The 27771-nt window shown below is 45.7% G+C and overlaps 1 long non-coding RNA gene across 1 annotated transcript; it reads left to right on the top strand.

Moving 5' to 3' along the window:
• The first annotated feature begins 1349 nt into the window (after positions 1-1349).
• LOC132812541 (uncharacterized) lies at positions 1350-27771 on the top strand. The gene is made up of 5 exons (XR_009643712.1): positions 1350-1421; positions 10696-10802; positions 20051-20159; positions 25181-25287; positions 27695-27771. It is a non-coding gene; the product is annotated as an uncharacterized LOC132812541 (long non-coding RNA).

The following is a 27771-nucleotide window of genomic DNA, read 5'->3' as shown; positions in this document are numbered from 1 at the left end:
GTGGGGATAAATGCATATTATCCTGGCTGGCAATCAGTGACTAGTTGTGTGCCTCAGGGATCAGTGTTGGGACTGCGATTATTTAGAATTGATACAGATGATTTGGAGTTGGGGACCACATTTAGGGTGTTAAAGTTTGCTTATGACACGATGATGAGTAGCAGGACAAAGTGTGCGCAGGACTGTGGAACTTTGCAGAGGAACATAGATACATTGAGTGAGTGGGCAATGGTCGGTCATATGGAATATAATGTTCATAAATGTAATGTCATACTGTTTGGTTGGAGTAACATTAAAAAGAGATTATTAATTGAATTTTAAAAAGTTGCATTTTTGCTAAGCAGAGGCACCTGAGTATCCTACTGCATGAGGTTGGTCACCAGGTATAACAATCAATTCTGAAGGCAAATGCAATTTTGTCCTTCTATGCTGAAGGGATTGTGCTTAAAAGCAGATGTTATGTTCCAGCTGTATTGGGTGCTGGTGAGGCCACACCTGGAGTACTCCATGTAGTTGTTATCTCCTTAGTTGAGAAAGGATGTACTGGCACGAGAGGGGGTGCAGAGGAGATTAACTAGGTTGATTCCAGAGTTGAGGGGGTTGGCTTAACAGAGACGGAGTAGATTGGGATTATATTCATTGGAATTCAGAAGAATGGAAACATATAAAATAATGAATGAAATGGATAAAATAGAAGTAGAGAGGATGTTTCCACTGGCAGGTGAATCTAGGACAAGATGGCATCACCTCAAGATTAGAGGCAGCAAATTTAGGACTGAATTGAGAAGGAACTTCTTAACCTCAATGGAATTCATTGCCCAGGGAAGTAGTTGATGTTTGTTCAGTAAACGTTTTTAAAGCTAAGGTAGCTTTTTTTCAAAACAGAAATAATTAATTAAAGAATACGGTGAGAACATGGGTAAATGGTTCTGTGTCCACGAAGTGATCAGCCATGATCTTATTGAATGGCAGAGCAAGCTCAAAGGGCAGGATTGCCTTCTCCTGTTCCTAGTTCTTATGTTATACATTCCTCCCTCACTCGTGACTTGGAGGTGCTGGTGTTGGATTAGGATGGACAAAATTAAAATTCACAGAACACCAGGTTATAGTCCAACAGGTTTATTTGGAAGCACTAGCGCTGCTGCTGCTGCATCAGGTGGTTGTGTGTTTTTAACTTTGTCCCTCACGCTTGTAACTTATGCAGAGCAACAAAAGCCAGGAAGCAGTGCGCATGCTCCAGCCAACAATGGTCACAGGATGATTGATGTCAGCGGTGGACCAATGGAAGTACAGGGGCGGGGCTGGAGGACCTGTCGAGGCGTTTGGCCCTCCGACCAATCAGAGTGAATGAGAGGCGGGACTTGATTATACCACGTGATCATCCTCGCGGACAGCGCGGCTGTGCGGGCGGAGAGCTGTCGGTAAGGAAAGAAATAAACAGCAGGAAACGGGAGGGAAACGTTGACGGTCTAGGCTGAGAGGTTTTGCGAACATTTGGTGCACATCGGAAAAGACAAATTTGAAATTTACAGTCTCGTTTTTGCAGTAAACCGGAAAATGCCTCATTTCGCGATTGACTCGAGTCAGTGCCGCCATCTTTATTCGGGGCAACGATTCACTGGACACGTGCAGCCGCCATCTTTGTAGGGGGCAAAGTTCAGAGGGGAGTATGTGCAGCTCTCCCTGATAGAGAGTCATAGGGCAGGATTTACACAGAGCACATTCACACCCAGGGAAATGGATTTTTTTTCTCTGGATTTGTTTCGTCATTCGTTTAAATGATTTGGATGTGAATAGAGGCGGTACCGTTAGTAAGATTGCTGGTGACACCAAAATTGTTGGTATTGTGGTCAGTGATAAAGGTTGTCTCAGAATACAATGGGATATTGATCAGATGGGCCAATGGGCTGGGGAGTGGCAGATAGGGTTTAATTTAGATAAATGTGAGGTGCTGCATTTTAGAAAAGCAAATCCGAGCAGGACTCACACACTGAATTGTAAGGTCTTGGAGAGTCTTGCTGAACAAAGAGACCTTGGAATGCAGGTTCACAGTTCCTTGAAAGTAGAGTCACAGGTCGATAAGACAGTGAAGAAGACATTTGGTATGCTTCCCTTTGTTGGTCAGAGCGTTGAGTACAGGAGCTGGACAGGACATTGGTTAGGCCACTTTTGGAATATTGTGTGCAATTCTGGTCTCCCTATTATCAGAAGGAAGCACTGAAACTTGAAAGGTTTGAGAATTGATTTTCAAGGATGTTGCCAGGGTTGGAGGATTTGAGTTGCAGGGAGAGGCATAATAGGGACTGGGGCGATTTTCCCTGGAGTGTCATAGGCTGAGGTGTAATTTTGAAGAGATTTATATAATCGTGAGGGGCATGGATAGCGTAAATAGACAAGGTGTTTACCCTGGGGTGGTGGAGCCCAGAACTAGAGGATATAGGTTAAGGGTGAGAGGGGAAAATTCAACAGGGACCTAAAGGGCAACAAAAATTGTAACATTTCAAAGGCAGTTGAATAGGAAGGGTTCAGAGGGATGCCGGCCAAGTGCTGGCAAATGGGAATAGATTAGGTTCGAATATTTGGTTGGCATAGATGGGTTGTACTGAAGAGTCTGTTTCGGTGCTAGACATCTCTGACTGTGGGATCATAAAACTGCTCCGATTCGCCTCTGAGCACCTTGATGTCCACTTGTTCACTATCTAGCTTCCTCAGTCTCTGAGTGTATTTTTGCTCTGTTTAGTATTTTACTATTATGTTCACAGACCTTTCAGTAAATGAATTGTCCACTGCTGCCCGGCTCCTGACCATATTACAGAGGAGGTAGTACTGGATGTGTTGAATCATATCGAGGTGGATAAATCTCTGGGACCTGTTAAGGTGTATCCCAGACATTTGTGGAAAGCTAGGAATGTGATAGCAGTGCCCCTCCCTGAGATGTTTATATTGTCATTGGTGACAGGTGAGGTGCTGGAAGACATGTGCCATTATTTAAAAAGGTGGTACGGAAAGGCCAGGGAACAAGAAACAGTGAGCCTGAAGTCAGTGGCAGGCAAGTTGTTGGAATGGATTCTGAGGGACAGGATTTACATGTATTTGGAAAGACGAGGAATGGTTAGGGATAGATAGCATGGCTTTGTGTGTGGGAAATTCTCTCTCTAACTTGATTGAGTTTTTTTTTGAAGATGTGACAAAGATGATTGATGAAGGCAGATTGTGAATGTTGTCTATATGGACACTGAACGATGTTCCACAAAGCAGACTGGTTAGCAAGGTTAGATAACATGAAATGTTGAGAGAACTAGCCATTTGGATACAAAACTGGCTTGAAGGTAGGAGGCAGAGGGTTGATTTGTGGACTGGAGGCCTGTGAGCAGCAGCGTGTTGCAGGAATGGATATTGGGTCCTTAAATATTTGACTTGGATGTGAATATGAGATATGGTCAGTAGGTTTACAGAAGACACCAAAATTGGAGGTGTAGTGGACAATGAAGAAGGTTAGTTCAGAATACAACAGGATCTTGACCAGATGGGCCATTGGGGCGAGGAATGGCAGACTGGGTTCAATTTAGACAAATGTAAGCTGTTGGATTTTGGAAAGGCAAATCAGGGCAGGACTTATACACTTAATGGTAAAGTCCTTGGGAATGTTGCTGAACATAGAGACCATGGAATGCAGGTTCATTGTTTCTTGAAAGTACAGTCATAGATAGGCAGGCTAGTGAAGGTGGGGTTTGGTATGCTTATATTTATTGGTCAATGCATTGAGTACAGAAGCTGGGATGTCAAATTGTGGCTGGACAGGACATTGATTAAGCCATTTCAGGAATTATGTTTTAAGTTCGAAATCCCCTGTTCTGGGAAGGATGTTGTGAATCTTGAAAGAGTTCAGACAAGATTTACAAAGACTTTGCTAGGATTGGAGGATTTGGGCTACAGGGAGAGGCTGAATAGGCCAGGGTTAATTTCCCTGGAGAGTCAAAGACTGAGAGGTGACTTCATGGGGATTTATAAAATCATGAGGGGCATGGATACGGTGAACAGCCAGGGTCTTTTCCCCCCAGTTAGGTGGGTTCAAAACAATCGCATGGGCTTAAGTTGAGAGGGCAAAGATTTAAAACGGATCTAAGGGGCAAAGTTTTCAAGCTGTGTGTGGTGTGTGTGTGGAATGAGCTGCCAGATGAAGTAGTGGAGGCTGATACAATTACAACATTTGAAAGGCATCTGATTGGGTACATGGACAGGAAGGGTTTCAAGTGATACGGACCAATCGCTGGCAAATGGGGCTCCAGTTGTTGAGGATTCCTAGTTGGCATGGACAAATTGGACCAAAGGTCTGTTTCTGTGCTGTACATCTCTATGACACTAATAAATGAAAATAAGATGTGTTCCTCTTTTGTGGAGAGCTAGCAGAAGCACAGATAATTGTTCTTGGAGCTGAGAAGGTTAAGCAGTGATTTTGATCAGCGGCAAATTTGTTTCTAAGATATTTAATTTGCAGAGAGAGGGGAATTGTTAACAATGTCACAATTTTAGTAACTATTTTCAGGTAATTGGCAAATAATAAGTGAATATGTGAACATTATGTTCTTCAGTAAGTTCTGAGCTTCTGGAATAGTCTGAACGGCAGCTGGACAGACTCAGCAATTATTCATAAACAGATTTGGAATTTTACTTTTAAGGGAAGATTTGGGGTGCTATGGGCAAATGGGAAGGGAATTGGGACAGATTTGCAGCATTTCTAGAGGGAGAGAGTACAGCCCCAATGGGCTGAATAGCCCCCAGCCCTGTGCTCTGTGATACTGTCCCATTCACTGTGAATGATGAAGCTCATCCCAGAGCAGAGAGAGGGAGGAGCCCACCAATCATCCGGGGCCCATTGTGAGGTGAGTGATGTCAGCGCAGGCCAATAGGGCCAGAGGGCAGTACTGGAGGACCAGGTCGTACGAGTTTGTCCTCCAACCAATCGGAGTGAATGAGGGCATCCTCAAGGTTGGAACTAAAGAAAGGCACATATCGCAGAGATTTGAGAAACTGGAGGACGTGAGATAGGGAGCGTTCTGTGGCTTGTGAGGAATTATATAAATAAGGAAGAGTTGTGAGGATAGTTTAGGTGACATTGATCAGGCGAGTTGAGGATGGAGGAATTTAGGGATCGTGAGGATTAGAGTCATAATGTTATACAGCAAGGAAACAGGCCCTGTGGTCCAACCAGTCCATGCCGACCATAATTCCAAACTGAACTAATTGTACCTGCCTCCGCTTGGACCACATCCATCCAAATATTTCCTATTTATGTACTTATCTGAATGTCTTTTCAATATTGTAATTGTACTCACAGCTACCACTTCCTCTGGAAGTTCATTCCACACGTGTATCTTTTTTATTAAAACCTTCATGTATTTTCTCAAATCTTTCTCATTTCTTCTCAAAATGAATGCACCCGAGTTTTGAATCCCCTCTCCCCCGGCTATTCACCCTGTCTACACTCTTTCTAATTTTATAAACCTCGAATAAGCTCACGCCTCAACCTCGTGCACGCCAGTGAAAAAATTCCCAGCCTATCCAGCCTCTCCTTAGAACACAATCCCTCCATTCATGGCAACATGCTGGTAAATCTCTTCTGAACCTGCTCCAATTTAATAATCTCCTTCCTATAACACCACAACCAGAACTGGACAGAGTATTCCAGAAGAGGCCTCCCCAACATTTTGTACATCCCCAACATAACGTCCCAACTCCTGTACTCCAAGGTCTGAACAATAAGGTAAGTGTGCTTAGCACCTTATTAACCACCCTGTCTACATGTCACACAAACTTCAAAGACGTGAAGCCCTCGGTCTCTCTGTTCCCATATCACTACTCAAGGCCCTACTTTTATTGAGAGTAAGTCCTGCCCTCGTCTGTTTTGTCAGGTTGTTATATTTTGCATTTATTCCAATCCAAAAAAATTGAGTATAAAGGCAGTAGGGGTATAATTAAGAGGGAAATCAGGAGGCAAAAAAGGGACGTGAGATAGCTTTGGCGAATAGGTTTAAGAATAATCCGAAGGGCTTCTATAAATACATGAAGAAAAAAGGCTAACTAGGGAGAAAATAGAGACCCTCCAAGATCAGCAAGACAGCCATTGTGTGGAGCTGCAGGCGATGGGCGAGATAGGAAACCAGTGTTTTGCATCAGTGTTTACTGTGAAGAAGTACATGGGAGATATAGAATGTGGGGAAATAAATGGTGACATCTTGAAAAATGTCCATATTACAGAGGAGGAGGAGATGCTGGATGAGTGGCTAAGGAGCTGGTGCAGGGGAAAAGGATTCACATTTTTTTTGGATCATTGTGATCTCCTCTGGAGTAGAGTTGACCTGCATAAGAAGGATGGATTGTACCTGAATTGGAAGGTGTTAACATCCAGACAGGGATATATTAGTGATACTCGGGAGGCATTAAACCAGTGAGGGAGTGGGTGTAAACCCAATAAGATAGTGAGGAAAGAGTATGTCTGAGACTGGTACAGTTCAGAAGTCAAATAGTCAAGGCAGGCAAGGGCAAGGCACAGAATGAAGTCGGACTGAGCAGTTGCACTGCATTTACTTCAATAGAAGAGGCCTGACAGGGAAGGCAGATGAGCTCAGGGTATGGTTTTGAACATGGCACTGGGATATTATAGCAACTACAGAGGTATCACTCAGGGATGGATAGGACTGGCAGCTTAATGTTCCAGGGTATAGATGCTATAGGAAGAATAGAAAGGGGGACAAGAGAGGAGGGGGAGTAGCATTTTTGATTCAGGATAGCATTATGTTTTTGCTTAGGGAAGATATTGCTGGGAGTACGCCCATTGAAGTTAGTTCGTTGGAACTGGGAAATAAGAAAGGGATGACCACCTTATTGGGGTATTCTGCATGGATTTTGTCTGGGTTCTCTGGTTTCCTCCCACAGTCCAAAGATGTGCAGGATAGGTTGGATTATCCAGGCTGAATTGTCCACAGTGTTCAGGGATGTGCAGGTTGGGTGGATTGTCCAGGCTGAATTGTCCGTAATGTTCAGGCATGTGTAGGTTGGGTGGCCCTGGGAAATGCAATGTTACTGGGGGAGGTGAGGAGGCTCTCAGGGTCAGTATCAGTGTGATGGGCTGAATGACCTGCTTCCACACTGTTGGGATTCTCTGATAATTCTACTAGTTTTAAAATAGTTACAGAAAATAATAGACCAGATCTACATGTTAAGGTTCTGAATTGGACAAAGGCTGATTTTGATGGCACGAGGCAAGAACTTTCACCTGGCCCCTCCAGCCTGCTCTACCATTCAATAAGATCAGGGCTGATCTTTTCATGGCCTCAGCTCCACTTTCCCGATCTCCCACCATAACCCTTAATTCCTTTCCTGTTCACAAATCTACATTTTGCCTGAAAGGCATTCAAATGCTGCAGTCAGCAGGGAACGCCACAGATTCACAACCCTTTAGCTGAAGAAGCTCCTCCTGATCTCAGTCCTAAATCTGCTCCCCCTTATTTTGAGGCTCTGGAGTTGGACCCGTCCCCAGTGGAAATAGCCTCCCTGCTTCTGTCTTATTTCCTCCCCTCATAATTTTATTTGTTTCCTATCCAACGTCCCATTCTTCTAAATTACAATGAGTATAGAACATGTTTTCTCAATCTCTCCACATACACCAACCCTCTCAACTCCCAACTCAAACTAGTGACCCTCCTCTGCACTCCCTCTAGTGCCAGTACATCCTTGCTAATGTAAGGGGATCAAACCTGTACACAGTACTCCAGGTGTGGCCTCCCCAGCCCCCTGTACAGCTGCAGCATAACCATCCCTCTGGCAATGAAGGACAATATTCCCTTCACTGCCTTAATTACCTGCTGTACCTGCAAACCAGCTTCCTGTGATTCATGCACAAGGACACCCAGCTCCCTCTGCACAGCAGCCTGCTGCAATATTTCACCATTTCATCATCCAGTTTGCTGTTAGTCCGACCCAAATGGATGACCTCACATATCCCAACATTGAACTCCATTTGCCAGATCCTTACCCACTCACTTAATTGATCTGTATCCCTGTGCAGACTTGCAATGGACTCTGCAGACATTGCTTTACTCATCTTTGTATCAAATGTGAACTCTGACACCGTACACTTGGTCCTCAATTCCAAAACATTTGTGTAAATTGCAAACAGTTGTAGTGTCAACACTAATCCAAACACCCATTTATCCCCATTATTTATTATGTTGGTGAACCGATCCTGTATCAATGATAATTACCCATAATGCTGTGCATCTTTACCTTATACAGCAGCCTTTTGTGTGGCAACGTATCGAATACCTTCTGGAAATCCAGGTACACCACATCCACCGGTTCCCCCTTGTCCAACGCGCTCATTGTATCCTCAAATAATTCCAGTAAATCCATTAAACGTGACCTGCCTTTCATGAATCCATGCTGTGTCTGCGAAATGAGACAATTTCTACCCAGATATCTCACCACTACTTCCTTGAGAGATTCAAGCATTTTCTCCACTGCAGAAGTTAAGCTAACAGGTCCTTTTTGAAAAATAGTGGCACCAATTTGCAGCTTCCAGTCTGTCAAAACCATCCCAGAATCCAACAAATTTTAGTGAATTATCACGAGTTTATTTGTTATTCTTCCCCCCCCCCCCCCCCCCCCCCCCCATCTCCTTTAGTCCCTCGAATGCATTCCATCAGGGCCAGGAGACCCAGCTACCTTGAGGCTGTTATCTTTCCCAACATTGCCTCTTTACTGGGAGTGATTGTTTCTCTGTCCTCATCTGCTATTGCCTCCACAGGCCTGCCAGAATGAGAGTATATAGACAGTATGTTCCTGTTAAGGCCAAGGCTGGTAGGTGTAGGGAATGCTGCCTGTCGAAAGAAATTGAGGGCCTGGTCAGGAAAATGAAGGAGGCATTTGGCAGGGACAGAGAGCTGTGTTTGTGAGAATCCCTAGAGGAGTATAGGGGCAGTAGGAGTATACTCGAGGTAAACCAGGAGGGCAAAAAGGGGATATGAGATAGCTTTCGGAAATAGGTTTAAGGAGAATCCAAAGTGATTGTATAAATACACTAAGGACAAATGAGTAACCAGGCAGAGAATAGGTACCCGCAAAAATCAAGGCTGTCTGTGGAACCGCAGGAGGTGAGAGAGGTTCTGTGTGAGCGGAGAGGTTTTACAAACACAATGTGCGCATCGGAAAACACACATTTTGTAACGTCCCAGTCTCGTGTTTTCAGTAAATGGGGAATTGCCTCAGTGTGGCTGCAGGTATGTGTACGCGTCACCATCTTTATTCGGGGCAAGAATTCACTGGATACATGCGGAACTGCCAGCTTTGTAGGGGGCAAGGTGCAGCCAGGCGCATGTGCAGCCTTTCTGTGGTACAGAGTCATTGGGCAGGATTTACAGAGCACATTCAAACTCAGAGAAATGGATGTTTATTTCTGGATTTGTTTTGTCATTCATTTAAATGATTTGGTATCGTAAATGAGTTTGCAGGTCATACAAAATTGGAGGTATTGTGGATAATGAAGAAGGTTACCTCAGATTACAATGAGATATTGATCAGATGGGGTTTAATTTAGATAAATGTGAGGTGCTGCATTTTGGAAAAGCAAATCAGTGCAGGACTTATACACTGAATGGCCAGGCCCTGGAGACGTTTGCGGAACAAAGAGACCTTGGACTGCAGGTTCATAGTTTCTTGCAAGTCAAGTTGCAGGCAGATAGGATGGTGAAGAAGGTGTTCAGTATATATTCCTTTATTGGTTCGAGCATTGAGTACAGGATGTGGGAGGTCATGTTGCTGTACAGGGCATTCGTTAGGCCACGTTTGGAATATTGTGTGCAATTCTGGCCTGCCTCCTATCAGAAGGGTGCTGTGAAACTTGAAAGGTTTCAAAAAAGACTTCTAAGAATGTTGTTAGTGTTGGAGGATTTGAGGTTGGAGGCTGGGCTGTTTTCCCTGGAGTGCAATAGGCTGAGCTGTGATGTTATGGAGGTTTATACTATCAAGAGGGGCATGAATGGAGTAAATGAACAAGGTGCTTTCCTTGGAGTGATGGTGTCCAGAAGTAGAGGCATTGCTTTAGGATGAACGGATAAAATTTCAAAGGGGCCTAAAGGACAACTCTCATGCAGTGGGTGGAATGAGCTGCCAGAGGAAGTGGTGGAGGCTAGTACAGATAAAACTTGTTAAAGGCGTCTAAATAGACACATGATATGATGAGTAAGCGTTTACAGGGATATGGGCCAAGTGCTGGCAAATGGGAATAGATTAGGTTCGGATACCTGGTTGTCATGGATGAGTTAGACCGAAGAGTCTGTGTCGGCGCTATCCATCTCTGACTGTGGGATCATAACAGCTTATACTGTTCTGCTTCATCTCTGGGCTCCCTCATGACCACTTTGTTAATATCTAGCTTCCTCAGTCTCGAACAATGGCTGTATTTTCCTATTACTTTTACAGACATCTTTATACGTTAATTTTTCACTGCCGCCCAGCCCCTGACCGTGTGCTGCTTATTAATTTTTTTTCTGGAAAATTTTTGACAGTCAAGAATTCTTTTTTCCGATGAGCAAGTGTATTTTCCTTCCATTTCTGACTATAAATTCTGCATCATTTTCGTTCCCTGTAATCCGTTTTGCACTCCCTGAAACATCAACTGTGTTTCTCCTTCCACAGATCCCAGTGATTAATGCCAAAGCCCTGTTGCCTGGGGAGAGGGTGATGTTTGACTTTCTTGTACAGCTGCAGTTTGTGTGGTGAGGGTGCTCCCACAATGTGGTTGGGTAAGAGACATTACAGATTATTCATTACAGCAACAGTGATGATTTGAAGATAATGTCCAAATCAGGAACAGTTTGTAGTTTTATTATCATGCTTATAATTTCACAAAACTATTATTGGAAACTTTAGACAAGGCCAGAGAAGTAGGTTTTGAGGAATGTCTTAAAGGAGGAAAGCAGACCTGTGAGGTTTTGGCTGTGAATTTCAGACCTTGTTGCTTTGGCAACTGTAAAAGCAGCCACACAGGTGAGGTAATGAATTAACAGATCATTGGGAGTCTCGAACAGAATGGGTTGTCGAGTTCTCAAAGGGTGTGTGATGCAGCGAGCTAGGGATGGTCACAACCAGGAATTATATCAAGGGTGAGAATTTTAAATTGAGGGATGTGGGCCGGATGCTGGCAGGTGAGACTAGATTGGGTTGGGATATCTGTTCGGCATGGACAGGTTGGGTCGAAAGGTCTGTTTCCATGCTGTACATCTCTGTGGCTCTATGTTGTTGATTATGAATAGCAGCCTTTTGATGGATCAACAAGTTTTGGTACGAGGAAGTACTTGGGCAGAGATTTAGTTTTTCTTGAGATAACTGGGAGGTTGAATGTGGGAAGTTGGCCAGGAGTGTGTTTGTATAAGGAAGTCTGGAGATAACACAAGGTGAATGAGAGTATATGAGCTAATACAATGTTAGAATCAGCTCGAAATAGTGGTCTTGTCCCCCTCACCTCACCACACCTCTGGGATTCAGCTGGTTGTCAGGTTGTGAATCAGGCGGTAACACAATCGGGAGCTGAGTGGCCATGGTGGAGCCTGAAATGAGTGTCACTCAGCTGGCTGTTGCTGAGCAGCTGCTGCTTGGTAGCCCTGTTGGTGACATCTTCCATCACTTTACTGCTGATCGAGTGTGGACTGACGGAGGGAAATTGGCTTGGTTGGATTGCCCTGTGTTTTCTGTTGAACATGCCTGGGCAATGTTCCACAATGTCAGTAGATGCCAGTGCTGGAGCGGTACTTGGCTTGGCGGGTGGCAAGTTCTGGAGCACAAGCCATTAGTATTATTGCCAGGATATTGGCAGGGCCCGTAGCCTTTGCACTACTTAACCACTTCTTGATGTTATTCAAACTGAATGAAACTGGCTTAAAACTCACATCTGTGATGTTGGAAACCACTGGAGAAGGCTGAGATGGAGCATCCCACTTCTGGCTGCAAATGCTGTTGACTTATCTGGTGCATGGATGTGTGAGGCCCCTCCATCAGTAAGGGTGGGGATATCTGTGATGCTTCCTGCAGTGAGTTGTTTTATTGTCCATCACCGTTTACAACTGGGTGTGGCAGTACTGCAGAGCTCTGATCTGATCCATTGGTTGTGGGATCACTTAACTCTGTTGCTTGGTGCTGATGCTGTTTGATATGCAGATGGTTCTGTTTGGTAGCTTCAGGTTGGCACTTCATTTTTAGTTATGCCTGGTGCTGCTCTGGGCATGCCCTCCTTTCCTGTCCGTTGTGATGGGTGAGAGCAGGATTTACAAACCCATGAGATTACAGATTGTGCTGGAGTACAGTTCTGCTGTTGTTGATGTCCCACAGTGCCTCAGGGAGATCCAATTTACGTTCCTACATCTCATCAAAGTCTGTCCCATTTAGAACGGTGATAGTGTCACTCAACACAATGGAAGTTTTTCTCAACTTTAAGCCAAGACTTGTGTCTCCAAAAAGAATGTGCAATGGTCGCTCGTACCGATACTGTCATGGACAGATGTATCTGTAGCTGGTCAGTTCATAACAATGAGATCAAGTATGTTTTTCCCTGTTGTTGGTTCCCTCACCACCTGCTGCAGACTCAGTTGAGCAGCTATATCCTTTAGGACCTGACCAGCTCAGTCAGTAATTCTGTTGCAGAGCTAGTCTCGATTGTGGACATTGAAATCCTGTACCCAGAGTACGTTTGACACCATTTTACTTCCTCAGTGCTTCCTCCAAATGTTGTTCAACATGAAGGAGAAGTGATTCATCAGCCAAGGGAGGATGGAGCGTGGTAATCAGCAGGAGCCATGAGACTTCCTGGTGTCCGGAGTCAATGCTGAGTACTCAGAGGGCAAATCCTCCCTGTCTGTGCCACCACCTCTGCCTGGTCTGTCCTGTTGGTGGGACAGGACATATCCAGAGATTTCAGGAGAAAGTGAAGACTGCAGATGCTGGAGATCAGAGTCGAGAGTGTGGTGCTGGAAAAGCACAGCAGGTCAGGCTGATGAAGGGCTTAGGCTCGAAACGTCGATTCTCCTTCTCCTCGGATGCTGCCTGACCTGTTGTGCTTTTCCATCATCACACTCTCGATATCTAGGGATGGTGATGGTGGTATCTGGTCATTGTCTGTAAAAGGGCTCCTGAAGAAGGGCTCATGCCCGAAACGTCGATTCTCCTGCTCCTTTGATGCTGTCTGACCTGCTGCGCTTTTCCAGCAACACATTTTCAACATTGTCTGTAAGAGTTGATTCCATGAGTATGAGTATGTCAGGCTGTTCCTTGATTGGTCCGTGAGACAGCTCTGCACATTTTGACACCAAACTCCAGATGTTAGTCTGGAGGACGTTGCACCATCGAGAGGGCTGATTCTGTGGTTGTATTTTCTGGTGCCTTGTCAGATGCTGAATGGTCCATCCAGTTTCATTCCTTTGTTGAGACTTTGCAGTGATTAATACAGTGAGTAGCTGGCTGGGCCACTGTCGGGTTGGCAGGATATTTTTCCACCATTGACAATGGTTCCATGGAGATTAGGAGATTCCTAATTCCAGTTATTTTTTCTTGAATTCAGATTCCACCATCTGCCAAGTTGGGATTCGAACCAGGATTTCTGTCATTGGTTTTAATATTTTGGGTAAAAGTTAAATACATTCGGTTTGTTCACTCACTTTAAATATCACTTACCCAGGTTTTGTTTCTTTGTGAAACACTGTCCATCATCCTGTCTCCTCCATCCTTCTCTCCACCAACAAGATCAAGGAGCACATGGAGTTTCTCTGTCACTAAGACTGAGACAATCCGATCTGCTGCTTCCCTCCCTCCCACTGAGTCAAACTGCCTCACGTGGTGTTCCCGGATTTTGTCCAAACTTTCTCCAATCCCGGTCAAGCCTTATCAGAGCTCATCTTGACCCTTTTACCCTCATCTCAGTAAACCATAGAGTTTCCAACTCTCTCTCCTCCCCCTCCTCATCAGTCTCCGTCACCGATTCACAGATATTGTTCCTTGTTCTGTCTTTTCTGGTTATGTCCTTCTCTCCCATTCTGTGAAAAACTAATATTTGACCTCATGGTTGTTGAAAAATCCTGCTCCATCTCCACTCTCCCTTTCCTTTCTGAATTCCTTGCATTTGGTGTCCCTCATGGATCTATCCTTGGCCCCTCTTGTATCTCCTCTACATACTGACAGGAGGTGACATTGTGCAAAAGCACCATGTTGGGTTTCACATGTACACTGACAATGCCCAGCTCTCCCTCCCCGTCATCCCTCTCCATTACTCCACTGTTACTCAGTTATCAAGCTGCTAACCACATTCCCACTACTCGATTAGGTGCAGTTTCCTCCAATGAAACATTGTCATGGTTAAACCCGTTGCCTGACCAATTCCTTTCCCTTACTGCTGAGCCCCTCCCTCTCACTGAGAACTATACAGCAGAACTACACTCTTCACAATATTGCAGTTCACTCTTCACAATATTGCAGTTGTTTCTGACGCGAAGCTGACCTTCTGATTAGACGTTTACACAATCCCAAACGCTGTTTGTCCCCTCCTCACTCCAGCTCCATTGCTACTGAAACCCCTTACCCGTGTCTGTGTTGCCTTAAACGTGATGAATCCGAAACAGAACCCTTGATTCTGTGACTGGCTCAGAATCTGGTTTCAGACTCCCCCCTCAGTATTTACCCTCAGACACATCAGTATTTAGTCTGTCAAACCCCTTCAGAATCTGGTGGTGCGGTCTGATTGTAGCTGGTGGAAATGGCAGAAGCTGATGTGTTGTATCTGGGTGGAAGGTAAGGACTTGGGGTGGGTGGGGGGAGCTTGCGGGTGTTCTATCCTTGTTGCAGTTGGAGGTGTGGGTTTCAAAGGCAGAGGTGCAGGAAGTGGAGGAGATACATTGGATGGTATTGACCACATGGGAGGGGAAATTGCAGTCCTTGAAATATTTGGTATTTTGGTATGTTCTGGCTTCACTGGAACACTGCAGTAAGCATGAGACAGAGGTGTTGGCCAGGTTTGTTCTAGTGACAGGCAGCTGGAAGCTCGGGGTCTGTTTTTGCAGCAGAACGTCGATCATCAGTCGCCATTTCCGCCACCTCCACTGAGATGCTGCCAGACACAGGTTCCTGTCCCCTCCATTAACAGCTATGCACCCTCCCAGCCAGATCATAATCCACTCCTTTGTCTTTCCAAATGTTCCTGTCTCTCTCTGGGTTCTGTCCCTGCCTATTATTTACTCTTTAACCCCTATCTCCTGCAGTACAAAGATCTGCAGGTTAGTTGAATTGGCCAAGCTAAATTTCCCATAATGCTCAGGGATGTGTAGGTTAGGTGCATTAGTCAGGAGGAATATACAGTAATAGGGTAGGGGAATGGGTCTGGGTGGGATACCATTCGGAGGGACGCTGTGGACTTTTGGGCCGAATGGCCTGTTTCCACACTGTCAGGATTCTAATTTTCCCAGCTCCCATCGGTTCTGAGGAAGGGCCACTGGACAGATTCCTGTTCCCAGATGCTGCCAGACCTGCTGAGCTTTCCCAGCACCTCCTGCTTGTTGTTCCTGATTGACACCATCCATCCACCTTCCGGGTTTGATTCAGGCAGGGGGAGGATCCCACCACTGACCTCACAATGGGGTCCAGCTGATTGATGGCAGCTTTCCACCAATAGGAAAAGGTGGTGGGACTGGTGGACCAAGTGGAACCAGCTGGTCATCCAAACAATGGGAGTGAATGAGGGGCGTGGCCAGTGGGATGACACGTCAACAGTAACTCCGCCTGTGCAGTGTCACGTGACTCGGCCGTTGGTGAATGTGGGAGAGGCAAACAGGGAAGGGGAGAGTGGCCTCAGAGACAGAGGTAATGAGTCACTTCAGACTGGGAAGTTTTAATTACACTCTGTACGGGTCGTTAGTCTGAATTAGAAACTCTTAATCCCGCGTTTGCCGCAGATGGGAAAATGGCTGCGGCCCTCAGGCGGTGATAGGTCCTGGGATATGGCCGCCATCTTTATTGGGGGCAAGGTACAGTGAGGGGCATGGACATGTCCCCTTCCTAGGATGGGGGAGGTGGGGGATGTGATTTTAGGAGAGGCATTTACACATCAAGCACAAACCAAGAGAAAGGTATGTCTTTATATTCTGTTTTGTTTTGTCAATTTATTTCATAGGATATTAAATCAGAATAATTGAGGTTGGGATCTCAAAAGTAAGTTTTTACAGTCAATGGAGTCATCAGGATCTGAATATCATTGGCATTTAACTGTGGAAGGAGAAAGGTTTGTCAGTTCTGTTTGTGGGAAAATATCTCCAATATTTTTGTTAAGCAGAAAGATGTACAAATTCGTGGTTGGATCACCCTTTGGGTGTGTGCTCTGTTCTGGGCCATGCAGCTGAGGAAGGAGATATTGGCCTGAGAGGGAGCACAGATTTATCCAAATTACACCTCGTCTCTTTGTAAGAACTCTCAGATTTAGACCCAATCACCCACTTCATGATGTTAACCTGTAAACTTGATATTTTCAATTACCTGCAAACTTCCTATTAAAACTCCTTTTAGACTCAAATTCCAGTACCTTTTCAGGTGGGATGTTCCAGCTTCTGACAACTGTCTGTTCATTCAGAAACTGCTGAGGTCCATGTTGACTCTGGGGTTACAAAGGGCTGAACTGAAAGATGAGATGCTGTCCCTGAGCTCCCATTAAGATACACTGGAACAGTACAGGAGGCTGAGGGCAGTGTAGGTGTGAGCAGGCAATGAAAATGACAGGGCTGCACTGTGAGGGCTGCTTGGCTCAATGAGAGTGTTCTGGAGTTGGGTGTAAACAGTGAGGGGAGATGGGGAGAAGGTGACGCTGAAACTCCGTTTTAGTTCAGGCCGTTCAGAAATTCCCATGGTCCCATTGGGAACAGCCAGTTTTTAAGTGATACCTGCGGGGTATTTGTTAACAGTTTTTAATGTAGTTTTCCTGAGGGCAGTTGAGAGTTAACCACATTGCTGTGGGTCTGGAGTCACATGTAGGCCAGACCAGGTGAGGATGACAGTTTCCTTCCCGACAGGACATGAGTGAACCAGTTGGGTTTTCTAACAATTGACAATAGTTTCATGGTCATCATTCGCCTTTTCATTCTCGATTGTATTGGATTCCGATGCTGCCATCAGCCATGTTGGGATTCTATCCCTAATCCTCGGAACACTGTACATTTCAATCATCTGGCAGGAATACCATTAAGCCATTGCCTTCCTTTTTTAGCAATATTTAAAAGCAAGTTCCATCATTCTACGTGTACAATGTGAGATAAAATACTGCGGTGTCCATGTGTCGGCCTCTCCAAAAGGGCAATCAACAGAAATTTGTTTGGGGGTGAAATATGTCACTTTTTTGTGGAGGGGGAGGTGGTTTATTAAACAAAAACGAATCCAAATAAAAATCTTATGCCACGGACATGTAATTTCTGAAGCTGGAGGAGGATTACAGAGACAGGGAGAGAGAGAGGGGATTACAGAGACAGGGAGGGTGGTGAAGCCGGAGGGGGATTACAGAGACAGGGAGGGTGGTGAAGCCGGAGGGGGATTACAGAGACAGGGAGAGGTGTGGGGCCAGAGGGGGATTACAGAGACGGGGAGGGTGGTGGGGCCGGAGGGGGATTACAGAGACAGGGAGAGGTGTGGGGCCAGAGGGGGATTACAGAGACAGGGAGGGTGGTGAAGCCGGAGGGGGATTACAGAGACAGGGAGGGTTGTGGGGGCTGGAGGGGGATTACAGAGAGAGGAGGGTGGTGAAGCCGGAGGGGGATTACAGAGAGAGGGAGGGTGGTGTAGCCGGAGGGGGATTACAGAGACAGGGAGGGTGGTGAAGCCGGAGGGGGATTACAGAGACAGGGAGGGTGGTGAAGCCGGAGGGGGATTACAGAGACAGGGAGGGGATTACAGAGACAGGGAGGGTGGTGAAGCCGGAGGGGGATTACAGAGACAGGGAGGGTGGTGAAGCCGGAGGGGGATTACAGAGACAGGGAGGGTGGTGAAGCCGGAGGGGGATTACAGAGACAGGGAGGGTGGTGAGGCCGGAGGGGGATTACAGAGACAGGGAGGGTGATGAAGCCGGAGGGGGATTACCGAGACAGGGAGGGTTGTGGGGCTAGAGGAGGACTGTTGTCCAAACATCACTGTGGTGTACATGGACTGCAGCATTTCAGGGAGGCGGTTAACCACCACTTTCTCCAAGACAAGTAAAGGTGGCCAATAAATACTGGTCTGGGCAGCAAAGGCACCCTCCAGTGAATAAAACCAAGCAGTGACCTCTCTGAGCTGACTTGCTGTGAAGTTAAAAACCTCTCTGGAAATGGAGTGGACAGAGAAGAGAAACAGTGACATTTCACAGCTGCCCTCAGAGAGACCTCACCCTTGGAAGTACTCAGAGCCGGGGATCAGCTCAGTGAGTTTCAGTCTCTTCAAACATCAATCTTAGTCAGTTTTATTTTATTAAATCTACAATCATGAGTCAGGTGAGGATTTCTTTTTAATGTCTTACGGTCTCTTGATTAAATGTTTAAGATATAAAACGTAAGCAATAAGTTATTCTCAGGCAGTATTTTTCGAGCAGTAAGACTGTGCCTTTGTCTTGGTCTGTAGGTTGTTAAGGCGGAGAGGTGGCCTGTTGTAGAGTGGCCTACTGTTCCTGTCGGGTGCGGAAGATTAGGGAGAGTTTCAATGAACCTGATGATTTGTCTGCAAGAAGTGTGATTGCAAATCCTATTGGATCACATGGATTGGTGGAGGAGTGATTAAAGGCAGTGAGGAATTGACAGGAGCTCGGGAGTGTGATAGGCGGCAGTCTCAGGATACTGCAGATACAGTCAGGTAGGTGGGTTACCTCCAGAAAAGCTAGGAGGGGTAGGTAGGTACTGCAGGAGTCTCCTGTGGCTATCCCCATCTCAGACAAGTGTACTGTTTTGGAAAATGTAGGTGGTAATAGACTTTCAGGGGAAAGTAGCACTGACAGCCAAGTTACTGGGACTGAGACTGGCTTCTAACATAATGTGAGGTGTATCCAGTTCCACACGATCGATGGTGATAGGGGACTCTCTCGTCAGGGGCACAGTCTGCCGTTTCTGCAGCTGACAGTGAGAGATCAGAATGGGGTGGTGCTGCCCTGGTGCCAGTGTCAAGGATATCTCTGAGGGAGCAGAACATTCTCAAAGGGGAAAATAACCAGTGGGAGGACATTGTACATTGGTACCAATGACATAGGAAGGGGAAAGCATGGGGTCCTGAGGAGCAGGGAGATTTGCTAGTGCCACTCGGGAGGCATTAAACCAGTGAGGGAGTCGGGGTAATCCTAAAGAGATAGTGAGAAAAGAGGTGAGTCTGAGGCTGGTACTGTTCACCAGATCAGACTGTCAAGGCAGGCAAGAGCAAGCTACAGAATGAGGTGGGACGGACCAGTTACACTGCATTTATTTCAGTGCAAGAGACCTGACAGGTCAGGCAGGTGGGCTCAGGGTATGGTTTTGAACATGGCACTGGGATATTACAGCAATTACAGAGGCAGCACTCAGGGATGGATAGGACTAGCAGCTTAATGTTCCAGGGTATAGATGCTATAGCAAGGGGGCAACAGAGCAGGGGGAGAGGTGTTTTTGATTAGGGATAACATTATGGCTGGGCTTCGGGAGGATATTCCTGGGAGTACATCCAGGCAAGTTATTTGGGTGGTACTGAGAAATAAGAAAGGGATGACCATCTTACTGGGATTGTATTATAGACTCTCTCCCAATAGTCAGCGGGGAATTGAGACACAATTTTACCGGCAGACCTCAGTTATCTGTAAAAATATAGTTGCAATGATAAGGGGTTTTAACTTTACCAACATGGCCTCGGAGTGCTGTAGTGTTAAGGGCTTGGATGGAAATGTATTTGTTCAGTGTGTACGAGAACATTTCTGATTGAGTTTGTAGGATGTACCTACTAGAGAAGGAACAAAACCTGACCTGTTTCCTTTATTCATTCACAGGATGAGGCTGTCACTGGCTCGGCCAGCATTTATTGCTGCGTTTACCCAGAGGGCAGTTAAGAATCAACCACGTTGCTATAGGTCTGGAGTCCCATGCAGACCAGACCAGGTAAGGATGGCATTTTCCTTCCCTAAAGGTCATGAGTGAACCACATGGGTTTTTTCAACAATTGACAATGGATTCCTGTCGTCACTAGATTATTTTTTCCAGATATTTATTGAATTCACTTTCCAAAATCTGCCGTGATGGGATTCAAACCCAGGTCCCCAGAACGTTATCTGGGTCTCTGGATTAACTGTCTAGTGATAATTTCACTCCATCATCACTGCCTCTTAGGAAATGAGGCAGGGTGAGTGACTGAGTTATCAGTGGGGCAGCACATCAGCACCAAAGATCCCACAGTATTGTGGCTCAGTGGTTAGCGCTGCTTCCTCAGCAACAGAGACGTGAGTTTGATACCAGCCTCAGGCAACTGTCTGTGTTGGAGTTGGCACATTCTCCCCAGTGTTTGTGAGGGTTTCCTTCGGATATTCAAATTTACTCCTACAGTCCAAAGATGTGTAGGTTAGTTGGATGAACCATGTTAAATTTCCCATAGTGTCCAGATGCAGTATATGAGGTTTTGGGATGTGCAGGCAAATCTCTGCCTGATGTGAAAAGATCGTTTTGAGGTCCTGGACAGAGCTCAGTGACGTGTGGCTGAACGTTTTACATTTCCCGTGGCGGTAAGGGAAGGTCAAAGGTGTGGAGCATGTGTTGGTGGGAGGGTGTGGACCTAACAAGGGAGGTGCAGAGGGAATGGTCTCTGTGGAACGCAGATAGCGGTGGGGAGGGAAATATGTCTATGGTGGGGTCTGACTTTAGGTAGCAGAAATAAGAGGTTAATGCGCTGTATCTGGAGATTAGTGGGGTGGAAGGTGAAGACCGCAGGGCTGTATTCTTTATTGTGGCTGGAGGGGTGGGGTAAAGGTGGAGGTGCGGGAAGTGGAGGGTATGTGTTGGAGGGCATTGTTGATCAAGTCGGAGGAAAGTTACGGTCCTTGAAGTAGGCCTTTCTGGGATGTCCTGGAATAGAATCCAAAGAGATTAAACAAATATATCACAGACAAAAGATTAACTGGACCAGAGAATAGGACCGCTTAAAGGTCAACAAGGCTGTCTATGGAATCACAGAGGGTGTGAAAGATATGCAAATATTTCACGTCATTTTTACTGGAGAAGTATATGGAAGCTCGAGAGTTTGGAGAAATAAACAATGATAACTTTGAAAGTGTCCATGTTACAGAGGAGGTGGGACTGGATGTCTTAAATCGCATCAAGGTGGATAAAGCCCTGGAACCTGATCAGGTGTATCCTGGAACTTTCTGGAAATCTAGGGAAGTGATTGTTGGGCCTCTCCTGTGATATTTGTATCGTTGATAGTGACAGGTGAGGTGCCATTATTTTAAAAAAGGTGGTAAGGAGGGGCCATGGAACAAGAGAACAGTGAGCCTGAAGTCAGGCAGGCAAGTTGGTGGAAGGGATTCTGAGGGACAGGATATCCATCTATTTGGAAAGGTAAGGAATGATCAGGGAGAGTCACTGTGGCTTTGTACGTACACAATTGTGTTTCACTAACTTGAGTGAGTGTTTTGAAGTGACAAAGAAAATTGATTAAGCCAGGCGGTGAATGTTGTTTATATGGACATTCAACAAGGTTCCACAAAGCAGACTGGTTAGCAGGGTTAGATCACATGGAATGCAGGGAGAGCAAGCCATTACAAAACTACCTTGAATGTAGGAGACAGAGGATGATGATTGAGGGTTGCTTTGCGGACTGGAGGCCTGTGAGCAGCAGTGTGCTGCAGGGATGGATATTGGGCCCTTAAATAAATGACTTGGATGTGAATATATGAGATATGGTCAGTAGGTTTACAGAAGACACCAAAATTGGAGGTGTAGTGGACAGTGAAGAAGGTTAGTTCAGAATACAACAGGATCTTGATCAGATGGGCCATTGGAGCAAGGAATTGCAGACTGAGTTCAAATTAGATAAATGTGAGCTGTTATATTTTGGAAAGGCAAATCAGGGCAGGACTTATGCACTTAATGGTAAAGTCCTGGGGAACATTGCTGAACAATGGGATCTTGGAGTGCAGGTTCATAGTTCCCTGAAAGTAGAGTCACAGGTAGGCAGGGGAGTGAATGCAGCATTTGGTACGCTCCCCGTTATTGGTCAATGCATTGAATGCAGCTGTTGTGATGTCATATTGTGGCTGGACAGGGCACTGATGAAGGCCCTTCTGGAATTCTGTTGTCAGTTCCAATCTCCCTGTTCTTGGAATAATGTTGAGAAACTTGAAAGGGTTCAGAAAACATTTGCAAGGACTTTCCTGGGGTTGGACGATTTGAGCTATTGGGAAAGGCTGAATAGGCTGGGACTATTTTCCCTGGAGATTTGGAGGCTGAGAGGTGATCTTATAAAGTCATGAAGGGCATGGATAAGGTGAGCAGTCAGGGACTTTTTCCCAAGTTCGGTGGCACCAGAACGAGAGGGTACAGGCTTAAGGTGAGAGGGAAAAGATTTAAAAGGGATTTAAGGGGCATCGTGTTCATGTTGAGGGCATTGCAAGTATGGAATGAGCTGCCAGACGAAGGGGTGGAGGCTAGTACAATTGCAGCATTTAAAAGGCGTCTGACTGGGTACTTGAAGAGGGAGGTTTTAGAGGGATAAGGGTGAACCGCTGGCAAATGGGACTCCATTAACGCTCTCCGTTAATGGTCAATGCATTGAATACAGAAGCTGGGACGTCATATTGTGGCTGGACAGGACGTTGATTAAGCCACTTCTGGAATTCTGTTTTCAGTTTGAATTTCCCTGTTCTGGGAAGGATGTTGTGAAATTTGAAAAGGTTTGGACAAGATTTACAAAAACGTTACCAGGATTGGAGGATTTGGGCTACATGGAGGGGCTGAATAGGCTGGGGCTATTTTCTCTGGAGAGTCAAAGACTGAGAGGTGACTTCATTGAGATTTATAAAATCACGAGGCGCGTGGATAAGGTGAGCAGCTGGCATCCTTTTTCCTCAGGTTAGGTGGGTCCAAAACTAGAGCACATGGGTTTAAGTTGAGAGGGCAAAGATTTAAAAGGGATCGAACTGGCAACAGTTTCAAGCTGAGTGTGGTGTGTGTATGGGAGGGGCTACCAGATGAAGTAGTGGAGGCTGATAAAATCACAACATTTAAAAGGCTTCCAATTGGGTACATGAATAGGAAGGGTTTTGATGGATACAGGCCAATAGATGGTAAATGGGAATTCATTAGTTTAGGATTCCTTGTTGGCACAGACGAATTGGACCGGAGGTCTGTTTCTTTGATCTTAATAAATTAAGATGCATTCCTCTCTTTTGTGCAGAGCTAGCTGAAGCACAGATAATTATCCTTGGAGCTGAGAAGGTGAAGCAGTGATTTTGACCTGGTGCCGATTTTGTTCCAAGGTCTTGAATTTGCAAAGAGAGAGAGGAATTGTTAACCCTGTCACAATTTTTAGTAACTACGTTCAAGTAATTGGCAAATAATACAAGGTGAAAATGTGAACACTATTTTACTCAGTAAGTTCTGTGCATCTGGAACAGTCTGAACGACACAGATTCAGCAGGTATTTTGAAACAGACTTGGAATTTTACTTTTTAAGGAAAGATTTGGGGGTAGTTGGGACAGATTTGCACCATCTCCAGAGGGAGAGAGGACAGCTCCAATGGGCTGAATAGCCCCCAGCCCCTGCGGTCTGTGATACTGCCCCATTCACTGTGAATGATGAAGCTCATCCCAGAGCAGAGAGAGGGAGGAGCTCACCTCTCAATCGGCGCCGGCTTGATTAACGGCAGCTCCAGACCAATAGGAGGAGAGCCTGTGTGGTCCTGCAGCCAATGGGAGTGAATGAGGGGTGTGGCCAGCAAGACGACACCTGTCCATGAGCTGTGCAGGTGCAGTGTCACTGGGTGGGGGTGGGAGAGACAGCAGGGACTGGGACAGAGGCTGTAGGACCTGAATTACAAACTCCCGGTAAATTAAAACCAAAAGAACTGCAGATGCTGTAAATCAGAAACAACAACCAGGAGGTTCTGGAGAAGCTCAGCAGGTCTGGCAGCATCTGTGACGAGAAATCAGAGTTAACGTTTCAGATCCGGTGTCCCTTCCACAGAACAGATGTCACTGAGAAAAAAAAAGTCCGTTTATGTGCAGAAGATAGTGTGGGGGATGGGGGCAAGATAAAAGGAGTAAAGGTGGGGATAGAGTGAGAAGAGCGGTTGGATAAAGGAGTGGATAACGATCTGACTGGGGGAGGGTGATTAGCTGTTAATGGAGACTATTAGTGGCTAACCATAGGTAGTGTGTAATGACAGGCTGTGACATGTGGCTACGACATGAGGTTGTTAACCTGTGGTTAGCCACTAACTGTCTCCATTGTAAGCTGTTGCCCACCTATATCACTCCACGATTGGAGCTGCCGAGGACACAAACCTTTGGAATATCCTCCCTCACCCCCTCTGTCCGCCTTAAAGATGTATCTAAAAATCGTTCTCTTTAATCAACGTTTCCATCATCCGTGAAGCATTTTAGGAGATTTGTCAATGTGAAAGGCTCCATACAATGCAGGTAGTTGTTGTTGTCTGACATCAGGAGAAACAGGGATGAGCCCTCTCTCTCTCTCTTACCTGATGAACAGCAGCAAAAGCAGGAAGCACTGAGCATGCTCCAGCCCACAATGGGCCTCGGATTATTGATGTCAGCGCAGGACCAATAAGAGTGGGGGAACGAGGCTGGAGGACCAGGATGTGCCAGTTGGTCCTTCAACCAATCGGAGTGAATGAGGGGTGGGACAATACTCAACCACGTGATAAACTTCACTGACAGCACAGTGTTGTTGTGGCCAAGGCATTGGAAATGTGTGAAGGTGCAGGGCAGGGGAAAGGAAAGACATAGACCAGAAAGAGAAGGAAATTTTCATGGTATGGCATGAGAGGTTTTACAGAACTTAGTGCACATTGTGAATCACAAATTTGAAAATCCCAAATTCTGCCCCATTTTCCCTCCTTATAATGCATTTTGCACTCCCTGAAATAGCAACTGTGTTTCTCCCTCCACAGATCCCAGTGATCAGTGCCAAAGCCCCATTGCCTGTGGAGAGGGTGATGTTTGATTTCCCTGTCCAGCTGCAGTTCATGTGGTGAAGGTGCTCCCACAATGTGGTTGGGTAAGTGCTGTTATAGATTATACACTCAGCAATATTGAAGAGTTGACAATGTATGTGCAAATCAGCAACAGTTTGTTTTTTTTAATCATGTTTATAATTTCACAGAAATACTATTGAAAAATTCTGGCATAAGGCCACAGATTGAGATACTAGGTCAAGTGATCAAAAGCATTGCCAAATGAGCAGGTTTTCGAGAACACCTTAAAAGAGGAAAGCAGGTCTGAGAGGGTTCAGGTGGGAATTCCAGACAGTGTTGCCTTGGCAACAGTAGAAACAGCCAGACAGGTGAAGCAATGAATAAACACAAATGAGTTGTCAAGGTCTTGCAGGGTGTGTGGTGCAGGGAGACCGGGATGTTCACAGGGTGAGAATTTTAAATTGTTGCCTGTAAATAGGAGCCTTTCGATGGATCAACTAGTTTTGGTACAAGTGAGCACTTGGGCAGGAGGGTTTAAGATTCTCTTGAGATTACATGTAAGTTGAATGTGGGAGGCTGGCCAAGAGTGTTTGGATAATTAAGTCTGGAGATAAATACTCGTCCATCCCTGCATTCAGTAAATGAGCTGAGACTAGGGTGGAGTTGGGTGATGTCACCAATGAAGAAAGTGTGTTTTTGGAGTTGGGCTCTTCCTCCACATCACCCCCACCTCCCTCCCCTCACCAAATCACAGGTATTGTTCCTTGTTCTGTCTGTCTGTCTTTTCTGGTTATGTCCTTCTCTCCCATTCTGCTACGAAGTAATATTTTGACCTCACCGTTGTTGGAAAAACCTACTCCATCCCCACTCTCCCATTCCTTTCTAAATTCCTTGTATGTGGTGTCCCTCAAGGATCGATTCTTGGTCCCTCCTGTTTCTCACCCACATACTGTCAGGAGGTGACATCGTCCAAAAGCACCGTCTGAGGGTTCACATGTACACTGACAATGCCTAGCTCTCCCTCCCCATCATCCCTCTCCATTACTCAGTTATCAAACTGCTCATCACACTCCCACTACGCGATTGGCTGCAATTTCCTGCAACGGAACATTGAAATGGTTAAACCCATTGCCTTCAGTTGCTATTACAAATTCCTTTCCCTTACTGCTGAGCCCCTCCCTCTCCCTGGGAACTGTCTGAGGCAGAACTACACTCTTCACAATATTGCTCTCATATCTGTAACCCCAAGGTGACCTTCTGATCAGGTATCTACACAATCACAAACACCAGGAATTCCAATCTCTAAAACGTTGCTTCCCCCCCCCCTTCACCCCAGCTCCATTGCTACTGAAACCCCTGACCCGTGTTGATGTTGCCTTAAACTTGACGAATCTAAAACAGAACCCTTGATTCCGTGACTATCCGAGTATCTGATTCCAGATCCCTCATGATGGAAACATCCTCTCAGTATTTACCCTGTCAAACTCCTTAAGAATCCTGCATGTTACAATGAGATCACCTCTCATTCTTCCCAAATCCAGTGAGTAGAGTCCCAACATTTTCAGCCTTTTCTTAAAAGATAATCCCTACAAGCCAGGGATCATCCCAGTTAATCTTTTCTGAAATGCCTCGGATGAAATTATGTATTCCCTTAAATAAAGGGACCAAAACTTCTGTCATTACTCCAGATGTGGTCTCACTCGCACTTTGTAAAGTTACTCTCAGGTATATACTCCAAACACTTACACTGAAAACTCCTTGTAATAAGAAACAACGTTCCATTCCCCATCCTGATTCCCTGTTATAACTGTGTTTCCTACGCAATTACCCCTGGTCCCTTTGTGGTGCAGCTTTCGACAGTTTCCACCATTTACATAGCACTCTGTTCTTTTATTATCTCCTCCAAAATGAGCAACTTCACAATTTCCCAAATTATGCTCCATTTGCTAACTTGTTGCCCACTTCTCCAATGAATCCCTCTCTGTAAACTGTTTATAATCCTTTTGGAACTTTACCGTTCTGCCTTTTCTCAGAGATTTCCCCGCTCATTCTTCTAAACATTTCCTGGGAGCAGTGGGAAGCAGTTGTTACCTTTTCAGAGAGACTCTTTGGAATGACTGGGAGGAGCTTGCTGCTCATGGGTCAGAATGGAGACAACTTGCCCATCGAGCTGCATGAGCCTTTCACCCCCCCCTGTCTAATTGATGAGGCACAGCAGCAGCACGGAAGGAAAGAAAAGGAAGCACACATCCTGCTCTCCACATCGCACTGACTCTTGAAACATTGTGACCCATGTGTCAAAGATCTGCCCTGTTCAGTCACATGAAGACCCAGTGTGGAAACTCACAGAAACCCATACAGATTTCCCCCTGAACTAACTGCTGACCCCCACAAGGGGTAATGTGTCCAGTCATCCTGGGCCAGGAGGAGGGGGTGGTGAGAGTTTCTTAAATGAACTGACAGTGACAGTTTTATAAACGTGTATTACAGGTGGACATTCAGATGGTAATCTCAGTAATTGTAACGCCAAACTGTGACAAAATTACTCAATTCATCAGGAGCTGGAT

The sequence above is a fragment of the Hemiscyllium ocellatum genome, unplaced genomic scaffold (genome assembly GCF_020745735.1).
Source record: "Hemiscyllium ocellatum isolate sHemOce1 unplaced genomic scaffold, sHemOce1.pat.X.cur. scaffold_280_pat_ctg1, whole genome shotgun sequence".
In the NCBI taxonomy this organism is placed as follows: domain Eukaryota; kingdom Metazoa; phylum Chordata; class Chondrichthyes; order Orectolobiformes; family Hemiscylliidae; genus Hemiscyllium; species Hemiscyllium ocellatum.
The sequence above is the reverse complement of the archived record's forward strand: the minus strand, read 5'-3'. Positions and strand labels throughout refer to the sequence as shown.